The sequence below is a fragment of the Pleurodeles waltl genome, chromosome 2_2 (assembly GCF_031143425.1).
Source record: "Pleurodeles waltl isolate 20211129_DDA chromosome 2_2, aPleWal1.hap1.20221129, whole genome shotgun sequence".
NCBI classification, from domain to species: domain Eukaryota; kingdom Metazoa; phylum Chordata; class Amphibia; order Caudata; family Salamandridae; genus Pleurodeles; species Pleurodeles waltl.
Window position 1 is genome coordinate 597089076 of NC_090439.1, and position 11394 is coordinate 597100469.

The following is an 11394-nucleotide window of genomic DNA, read 5'->3' on the forward strand; positions in this document are numbered from 1 at the left end:
ATACTGGGGCTGGAGGAAGCAGTAAGCAGTAGTTCCAGGGCTGCAATGCCTTTGAGTCTGCAAACCTACTAACTTGCATGTTTTAAGGATTTTACCCAGCTCTTCTCTAATCTTTTCCCATAATGAGAAAGGCTGGAACTCTTCTCCTGACAATGGCAGAAGTAGAAGTTCTTCAAGGGTTGGAGGAAAGTGAACTTGTAAACGCTCAATTGATTTTTCACATGAGTAAATCTACACATGCAAATTTGATTTTTCACATGAGTAAATCTTCACATGCAAATTTGCTCATGCTAAAATACAGTTCACAAATATTTTCTAGGAGTACAATTTCTTGGTCTATTTCTGTAAGTTCCTGTGAATTCATAAAAGCCACTAATTCAAAGACATATACCATGGGTGCACTTTTGTGACTTTCTTTAAGAATGGGGTCCTTAATTAGGTCTGGCATTAATAAAGACGTTTTGTTTATATTAAACTTTTATTTCTCTCTCTGTCTATCGGCTGGCTTTACTGTGAATGATTGCATTCTGCTCTTCCACAAGGAGCATTTTGGAACACAAAGTAGTTTTGTTCAGTGCCAGGAACTACTGTTGCAGTCAGTGGCATAACAAAACTGGAGGACCCCCCCCGACTAACTCAGGGCAGATTCTGTGCTGAGGGGGCCCCCCTGAAGAGGGGCTGCAGGCCCTTTGTTTCGCCACTGGTGGCTATGTGTGCTTTTTGAGACCAAAACATTTTTTTGCTGTTTGTCAGTGTTTGTTACAATGGTGAGGGCCTGGCAGCTCCCACAACAATAAAGTGTTACAAACGCTATGTCAAACAAGATATGCATTGACGAAACCAAAAGACCCACAAAAAATGGCAGATCGGTTGGCTTTGCCAGTGCTTGTTCACTTTCATGCTTCCCATAATCTTGTTGAAAATGGTTACACTGGTTTTTCATGAGGAATATTTTTGGGAAATACTAGCATGCATCAACGTATTTTGCTAAATGACGCTTCAAAGAAATAGCACCTAAAATTTCATAGTAGCAAAACATTTTTTTCCTACTTGCATTTTTTCTGAACATTGTATTTTGAAAGCAAAGAATCATCACTCCTGCTTATATGCTTCTGCAAACATTTGCATTTAATCAGAGAACATTCTGGGAGCACTATACTTAGCCTCATATTGTTAAACTTTTCAAAAGTGTGTACACTTTGTTTTTGCCAGAACCACTGTCACTAGTACAATGTGACCTTAAAACAGTTATTTACATCACTTACCATATTAATGAAGGCTTTTCATTAATGAACCATAAATATGAGGTTGAACAGCATTTATGTATGGACACACATATTACCTCAACTGCAGACATTTCCCTTCCCTGTAAACCAGCAACCAAAGGGTTTGTGCTGCAGGGGTTTTGGCCTACTTGTCCCAAGGACAAAATAAACACCTAAACCTGCTGCTCTTGACCCCAAACTATATGTCTTGGGCCACAGGAATTCCACATCCCTATGTTCTGTATGACAGGTCCTGTTTTCCCATTCCCCTTTCCTGTGTGAACTGGTGGCCATATAACTTTCCTGATCAGCCCTGTGAGTTTATTAACTAAACTGTTTTATATGTTTTCTACATGCACTTTCTCCGTCTCATGCTAGCGTGATTATCATTTGAATGTCATAGTAATTGTCATTTTCTTCAAAAGCAATTATGGGCCGAATGTAATTAAGAATAAATGTGTTAGAGAGAACATTATCCAGTGTGGCTGCAAGAACCGAAAAGGATTTGGTGTGACAGCCAGTCCTTTTACAAGAAGGGACCATTAAATGGTTCTGGCATAAGAACAGAGCAAGGTTTAGGAAATGTGTTTCCTTTGAATTATTTTAAACAATTAAGGGAAGAAGAAAGGAGGAGTAGAATAAAGGTGAAAAACGAAAGAAGTAGCAAAAGAAAGGCCTTTTATGGGCTGTCAGATAAATAATTTACCTCTACTCTAGATGTTCACCCAAATATGATAAATACTATTCATTTTATGTTAATTTTGTATGCTATTTTCATTAAAATACTGGTTTATGATTTAATAGTTTCACCAACATTGCAATTAATTGAATAAAAATGTGAAATATATTGAGTGAATTGTGTTTGTGCACAATCCATTTGATGTGCCAACAACAATTGTATTATACAGCACTCCATTGTTTCCCAGCTAGGTTTGTGCTATATAAATACCACTACATACATACATAGCAGAGAATGGTAGCAGATGCATGGTGTCAAACAAATAGTTTGGAAATAGATATGTTTCTATATTGGACACTGTGTGAAGAATCACTGGATGGTAAAGCACTGGCACACTCCACTCACCAGACTACTCCCAGGTAGGCGTAGGACTCTAGCTGCTGTATTTTTGATCCAGTGGACACTGCATGCGAGATATATAGATAGGTCCAAATATGCAGCCATGTTGTTGTGTCGGTGCTGTGATCACAAGGATTCTGTGTCAAAAATGAAAGTAATAAAGGATTAATTTGATACTAAGGAAAACGCCACTCGTTATAGCAGTAACTGTCGCTTGCAGCCACATCTGAAATACATCCTAGTTTACGGGCTGCTAAGGCCAGTGATGATCCTCTTCTCGTGCTTGGAAGGAAGTACTGCTTGAGATGAAGAAACTAAGTAGTGCAAAAAATAAGTGGTTTTGTTTTAGTGGAATGAGCTTTAAGGTCATCCAAAAGTCAAAAACATTTCTTGAAAATGTGTGGCCACTCAGATCTGATGACAATTTGTTTATTATCAGAACAGGGTTATAAAATATATCCATATGAATCAGTCATTGGAGGAACGTGTCAGGATTAAGGATCAGAAAGGACAAGGAGATGAGTGTGACCTAAATTAGTCAAGGAGTGTGAGTTTTTGCCATTTGAGATCCATCTATTGAGAAGGATGTTTTGCAACCAAGGTAATTGAAAAAGTGATCCACGCACAGCTCACCGAGTTCATCCAAACCAACCACATCCTCAACCCCTCCCAATCCGGATTCAGTAGCAACCGCAGCACCGAAACTGCACTCCTAGCAGCAAAGGATGACATCTGCACCCTACTGGACCTCGGTGAAACAGCTGGTCTCATCCTCTTCGATCTCTCTGCCGCCTTCAACACCCTCTCCTACACCACCTTCTGCACTTCTACATGATACTGGCAACCACGATATAGGCCGATAAAGGCCCAGTGTGGATCCGCTCCTTCCTCACTGGCCAAACCCAGAGAGCGAGGCTCCCACCTTTCACCTTGAATCCAACGGAATCCAGATGCGAAGTTCCCCAGTGCTCCTCCCTGAGCCCCACTCTCTTCAATATCTATATGGCCCGCTAGCTAAGATCATCAGACACCAAGGGCTCAACATCATCTCATATGCAGACTGCACACAGCTCACTCTCTACCTCAGCGAAGAACCATCAACAGCCAAAAGGAACTTTCACTATGAAATGAAGACAGTCACCAACTGGATGAGAGACACCTGCCTCAAGCTCAACTCGGACAAGAGAGAGATCCTCATCCTGGGCCCCACCACTACTGCGTAGGGCGATTCCGGGTGGCCCAGTGCCCTCAGAAATGCTCCATCTCCTACTGACCATGCACGCAGCCTCGGCATCATTCTCAACTTGTCACTGACCATGACCTGCTAAGTAAATGCTGTATCATCCTCATGCTTCCACACTCTCTGCCTGCTCCAGAAGATTTTCAAGTGGATCCCCATCGACATAAGAATAATAGTCACCCAGGCACTCGTCAGCAGTAAACTCGACTACAGCAACACATTCTATGCTGGAATCAACAAGAAACTCCAAACAAGACTCCAGAGAATACAGAACGCCGTGGCCAGACTGATCCTGGACATCTCCTGCCATAGCCACATCTCTGCCCACCTGAGAGACCTACATTGGCTCCACATCAACAAATGCATCACTTTCAAACTCCTGAGACACGCGTACAAGACCCTTCACAACATTGATTCTGCCTACCTCAACCACCTGCTCTCCTACACACCACATAGACAACTCCACTCAGCTCAACTGGCCCTCGCCAACATCCCCAGGATCCAGAAGAACACGGCTGGATGACGATCCCTCTCTTACCTTGCCGTACAGACCTGAAACACAATGCCGCTCCACCTCAGGCAGTCCCCCTTGCTGGCTCAGTTCAGGAAGGACCTCAAGACCTGACTCTTTGACTGACCAGTGTCCCCTAGCTAGCATCTTGAGATCCCCAGGTGATAAGTCACGCTCTATAGATGTTGATTGATTGATTGTCCGACAGCAGTCAACACTGCTGACAAGTCAAGTAATGATTCAGTTTTCATATAGATAATAATATTAGTGCAATTTGGAGGTTGTCTAAAAATGAAACAAACACATACTTTGCTCTCATTTTAGACCAACTATGGTTTTTTGGGAAATAAAGTCAATTTTGGCTCAAAAGGATGTTGCTTCCGGGTGCAGTTATTTTTACCAGTTATTCTAATAGCAATTGTATTTATATAGCGCTTATTACCCCTCACAAGGTGTTGAAGTACTTTTTGGTGAGTAGCATGCTACCCCGGAACCTAAAAAAGATTAGTGGTGGATTAATAGACGGAAATATGAGTTAATTTGAGCGGTGGACATGCAAGTCTGTTAGTTGGATTGAATAGGTTAATGGAGGGATGAAAGGGGGAAGAGTCTAGAAACTATTATTTGGGAGATCATAGTATTAAGATGCTGTTTGGGATGAGTAAAAAGAGAGACGGAGGAGGGAATAGTCTCTAGAAATAGATTAGGGAGATGATAATAGTTAAATGAGGTTTGGGGTGAGTCAAAAGAGGGATACATGGGGGAAGAATTTAGAAAGGGTTGCTTGGGAGATGGTAGTAGTAAAATAAGATTTGGTGTGATCCAAGGAGGGCTAGAGGAGGTAAGAGTCTAGAAGAGGCTATTTTGGAGATCATAGTAGTAGAATGAGGTTTGGGATGAGTCAGAGATGATTTCGGTAGTATTGAGACATAGAGTAGTTAAAGGTTTCTTTTTCTTCTACAGTACGAGGAAAGTAATAAATATGTAGATAAGTAAGTACATACAGAGAGTATACATGTAGAAGGAAAATAATATATTGAGGTTTAAAGTTGTATTTTATAAACCCATACTTTCAATTGTTGCTATATTTTAAGCTAATATATTTGTGTATTTTTATAATTATTTTTTATTTCATATTGTTCTCAATATTTCATTAGGGCAGCACTTGTAGATAATATATTTATGATAATATTTACAAAACTTATATGAAAATTATCCAGTGACCTATATACATGTTAAGTATCGAATAATATATACCCTCATACATATATATCTGACCATAATTAATATATACATTTGTTAAGCAGACCTAAAAAATATCTGTTTATTTTAAAAACCATAATTATCATACATTTTTGCACAGATAAATACACATATCTAGATACATACAAATATTCAAATTATAAATGTTTATATACTCAGAGATATGCCATACATTAGTGTTTGAGAATGGTGGTTATGTAGGAAAGAATCAACTCTTGAGTAGTCTTCTGAAGATAAGTCATCTGTGGATCTTATGCGTACGGGTAATAAATGTGTTTTACGCCAGACATTAGTTTACAAAGTCAGAATAGGTTTAGTGAGTATTGATAGTTTCACTGTAGAAGTTGAACTAATGATTATGTGAGTAGCTGGATAACAGTGGTCTCTGATAAGACCTTTTGGGGCAGACAGATATTTCCCATTCTGAGTAATCCTGTTTTGCTGTACTAAAACAGGAATCCCTTCCACTTCCAAAAAAAGGCACATTTTTTAACAGATCTCACAGAGAGGCAGAGACTGCATTCAAAGGCAAGTACTTTCAAGAAGACATAATTAACAAAGGACCTTTATGACATAAGGGAGGTTGCTTTGCTCTGAATTGGTTTGGACATTCCTGAGAATTCATGTGTTATTCAGTCGATATTGCCTGCCTGACTTCAGTAATTGCCAGCTTACCAGTGAGTTCCTATCTAAACGCTGCATCCTAGACAATTTTGATTCAAATCTCCCAATTAAATTAAGGTCAACTTTATATTGACTACAATAGCAGGTCTGTCTACTATAGAGTTGATGTAACAACACATAACAAGCAGACTGGAACTAGTTATTAAAAGCTGATAATCCGCTACGAAAGCACTGAGCCAGGAAGGTGCATACACATCTTTTATGGTTTTAATCCTTCTCAGAGACCTTCTCTGCAGTTTGAATTTTGTTCCAAATAATGAATATTCACATATCCTAAGCATCATGGATTTTCCTGTCTAGCAGACACTGGCCTCTCAGGATTATAAGGTTACAGGCTTGGTAACTCTGCGAAGTTGCAAGTGTATTAACTGCTGAGAAGAGGCACCCATTTTCTCATTGGGATCTTTGTGATTCCTACACTTTCGGATGCTACAAGAAGGGATGACAGTTCTGCTGGTTTAATGAGAAAGATGGGTTACCCTGGTACATTCAAAAAGAGACATCTTCGATGAAGATTTCTCAGACCTATATTTAAGTACCACAAACAGTCATTCAGCACTCTCATTTAAGGTCAGGTAGTAATGGTATGCACCAATTGGATGGCCAAGAGTTACTTGAGTCTCCCAGGGTTGTGGTTTGACATAGTATCATCTCCTATCTAAAAGACACTTTATCTTCCAGGGACGAGGTACTGTCTTGAAGATCAACTAAAGCTCAAGGAGCAAAGGTTACAATTGACCCCCATGTTTCCATTTTAGCCCTTGCAACACTTGCCCTCCTTGGTCAGTTCTCCTCAGTTCTACCACACTCCCTCTCTCCTAGCTCTTCACCACTATTATTTTTACAAGATGTTAGTTGAATGAATAGGGCATAGCCTTTACTCAGTTTGCGCAAATCCGTTCTCTATTTTGCAATTTTGAAAGAAATGTTTGTTAAAGGAGTCTCTGAATCTGCCCAAAAGGAAGAATGGGCAATGGTTGGTTCATTCTGTGAACCATTGCAAGAGGTGTCTACGGCTTTTCCCTTTCCCACTTTATCCATTAAGACTGCTAATAACTCAATCTGCGGAATTATGCCAATAAGAAAAGTATGTTAAATTAGAGAAGCATAGTAGTGCATTTAAAAAGGGATAAATTGTGCATGATTCTCATGTGCTCAGCCAATAGTACACAATGTACCTCATATAAAGCACATGAGTAAATTGGTGAACTACCTTCATTTTGTACAGACATTCTTCCTCTGCCTAGTGTGCTTGACAGTTAAGTGATCCCGTATAGAGTCACACTTGCTAGTGTGTAGTGCTTTGGTTGAGATTTAAGCTTACTATCCATCTTCAGTTGCTTCGCATACCATTGATTGAGGATTTCTATGCTCTAATTTGATGTAGAAGATCTTAAAGTCAATGCAAAGGCTTTCCCTAGGGAATCAAGTAAAAAGTCAATCAACATTTAATTTACAGTGTAACCCATTTGGTCACACAATGAGGACCCAAGGCGAAAATAAAGTTAAAGGGTTTCATTAAAATTCTAGTGAATATACTGTAAAGATTTAATATCACCATAGAAAATCCAAAACACCTGAAAAAATTGGCAGATTGGCATAAGGCAAACCAAACACTCAGTAACCATAATACAGAATATCAAGAGAAGAATTTGGTGTTCTGAAAACAAATGCTGGGCATTTCTCTTACACATTATTGCAAGTCAATGAATCTAGCTAAAATAAACTAAGAACAGATTGCATAAGTTCTCTAAAACCTAAGTTACCAAAAGAAAAAAGAAATCTAACTAAAACATAAGGGCAAAAGTGAGGTGCAAATTAGGACAAACAGGAAATTTGGAAAAATAAAAAAGTAATTTAGAAAGGGGACCAAAATGGAAAGGTGCATTTCATAAGCTAGTCCATAATGCTCATTTTCTTCATCAACATCAGACTCATTTACAGATAAAGGAAGTAAATTAGCAGGATTTAGAGTTGTACAGTGCTTTAAGTTCACATTGGGAGCAGCCAAGACGGTCTGCTTATTTCTCTTCAGCCAGTTGTTTGTCAAATATTGTGTCTATGTGTGGGTTAGCAACATTTCTATAGAGTGGGGAACAAAAACATTCAAAGGATGACCTATGACAATGCTTTAACACTTATCTATGCTGATACCGACAGCTGCCACAGCTTTCAGACACTGAAGCCACTGGTCACGAGTGGCAGAAAATAGGCCATAGGTCTATATGTGTTACAGTGTAACTGAGTTAGCAATGAGAGAGCACATCCCTTCCTCTCACTGCAGTACAAAGTAAAACATTTGTGGTAATCAGGCATTCCCAGAGCAGGGGCACAACAGAGATTTTCTCTCCGCTCTGAGTACACACGCATGCAGTTGCCAGAAGGAAAACGTTTGGAATCCACTAACGGCAGTAGCCAACCATTATAAAGAACATCCTGACTTCCTTCTGAGTTGTTGGGGGATTCATTTTCACAACTGCCAAGATTTTCTCATGTGACGCTTTCTTGAACCTTTCTCAATACGATATCCAAGGTATAAGACTTCTTTCTTACAGTAATGCAATTTGGTTGAGGAAACTTTATATCCATTCTCAGCTAAGTGGTTCAACAGGGCAATTGGTTCTCTTCTACAAGCATCTCAGGTATTTGATGCCACCAGTAGGTCGTCAATGTATTCAATCAAAAGTGAATGATAGGGTATCTCTAGAAACTCCATATCCATCTTCAGAACCTGGTTGAAAATTGACAGGTTCTCAGTATACTATCATCAAAAGAGGGACTGGGAGAGCGAACCAGTCCAGTGTACAATCCCCCAACTCATATCCAAACAACAAAGTACACTGTTCTGAAATGGATAGTCCTACACAAACCTGGCTAAGGGAGAACTACCAGGTCATCTAGGCACTGAATTGCTTAGAAGCAAGAGTCCTCACCCACCAGTTGGTGGCATGCTTTATCATCAGGCCTGCTCCTCATCGAGCCTGCGCTGCAATGCCCGGTGGGCCCCGCAAGGGGGCACTGTGCCAGACATCTTTTGTTAGGAAGTGACGGTTTTCCCTACAGGGACAATCTCAAACCTTTAGTGGTGTATGGTGAAGGACTGGAATGTGTGTGGTTAGAATTGACTATGGGCAGTGGTAAGAGCTATTTTACTACTATCCAGACTGTCTATGTGAAGGTTGAAAACAGAGGAGAGGGGTTTTGGAAAATAATGTTCCTATCCCCACCCCCCAAAGTGGAACTGTATAAAAATATTTTTCCTACTACAGTATGCTGGTCGACATGTTTCACACTTTTCACGTTCAAAAGGTTCGAACAGCATTTCTTCAGGACCAAATATAGTACTTATCCCTCACTATTAGGCAAGAAAGTGTACCCTCTGTGTCTAAATGTGCAAGTGTAACTTACATGTATGTAAAGAATCCTTAATTGGGATGACCTGGAACAAGAAATTGTATAGAGACAAAAATATTCATAAATACATATTCATGTAGTCTTTAAGCGGCCAGTAACAATGACAGTAAGGGTCCACGTGCACACACACTGTGAGTGAACAATAATAGTGAAACATCAATCAAACTCATGTTCAAATAACATGAAAATACATAGTGTAGCATACAGAGAAGAGTGCTTACCCTCCTTAGGAAAGGAAAAGGCCCCTTGGGCAAGCGCACACCACTGGACTGCTGCAACACTTCAACTGATATAATGTAGTTAGAAGTCATTGATAAGTCAAATCAATAGGTATGTGAATAGAAGAGGTATGGTATGATGTTATATGTGTGTGTAAAGTGAACAAGGAAGAAACAAAAGGTTGACACGTATTTCTAGGGGTAACTCATGAATTACGTCTGAGGTGTCTCAAAGGCTAGTCAATGGTCTACCAACATAGGTTGGTCTGTAATCCAAATACCATTGGTACCTCGAAAGGATGTGCCAACAATAGTCGGCAAGCTGAGACTCAGTAATGCCCATGAATGACAACTACCACCAGCGAAGAGATACTGTGACAGTTCTTAGGTTATTTGATGTCAAGATAACCTCATCCTTGCAGTAGATCACATAATATGCCCAGGTAATGGTTCATTGAATACTGGCATATACTGGCGGACCCATGAAAACTAGCTGTGATAGTAAACACTGATCTATTTGATGTAACCTTATTTTGTTGCCACTTATTGGTGCTCGTTCGTACTTAACACATGGTCAGGCGAAAGTCTAAAGTACTTGGTGTTCATCCGTTCATAAATATTCATGTGACAGCCCCCACAAGGTCGCCCTTTATTTCACATACATTAGAACGTAATACGTCGGGAGAGACTTGTTTCGTAAAATATCATGATATCCACATCAATACCCTCAATGGAAAAGCTGCTCATAAGATGAAACTGGCTTTTGAAATATGCATTAAATGCTATTGCTATGTACCTCCATTGAGTAAAGCTAAATAGTAAGTTGAAGGCCCAGATTCCGTGAAAATGCTCTAGAGATTGACTTTTTTAATCATTAATACATCAAATAGGATGGCCGAGACAATTACTAATCAGATCAATACGGTCGAGAGTACACTCAGAACAACTGTGTCACTTACTGCATTTAAGAATCGACTGGCAAAGATTAACATTGAAATCAATGAGAATAAAGAATATTTGACCCAACTGAAGATAACCAGGCTACAGGAAGACATTATGAAATTTAGCAGGAAGAAAGTATATCCCTACCTCAAAGAGAGTTATCAAGATGAAATTCCAGTCTCGCTCATCAGACGAATCAGTAGGGAGTGGTAGAAAATCAAGAACTTACAGTAATAGTTCCTTGTTAAATGGATGGAGTACTGAGGAAGAATGGAGGAGCGTACTGGGATGCAATTATAATATGACACTTTTCTGTTCCAACAGCCCCCTCTTTGGCAACCCCAATACCCTTTTTTTCAACCACAACCACCTGTATAATATACGCCTTTTTTGGCAGGGGCAGAGAAAGAGGCACACACAGAGGAAGGGGAAGAGGGAGAATAATACAATGGGAAAAGGAGGAGACACAAATGGTAACACGGAGCCGAGGGAAGACACTGGTACAAATTACTTAGTGGTTAATTTATCCAAGAGGCCCTTGACAGACATTGAACAACTAGCCCTGAACAGGGACTGGGTTTTGTGTTTACCCTTAAGGAGGATTTGTTTAGATTAAATTGTGAATTGACCCAATTTTTGAGGAATATTAGACTTTGTTCATTTTTCCAGGACAAGCCACCACAGATCCCAACAGAAGCCACAGAATTGAGGAATTCCTCCACTTTCACCCCCCCACCTCTAGTATGGTACCTTGTGAAGTCCTTACTTTCGAGAAAGCG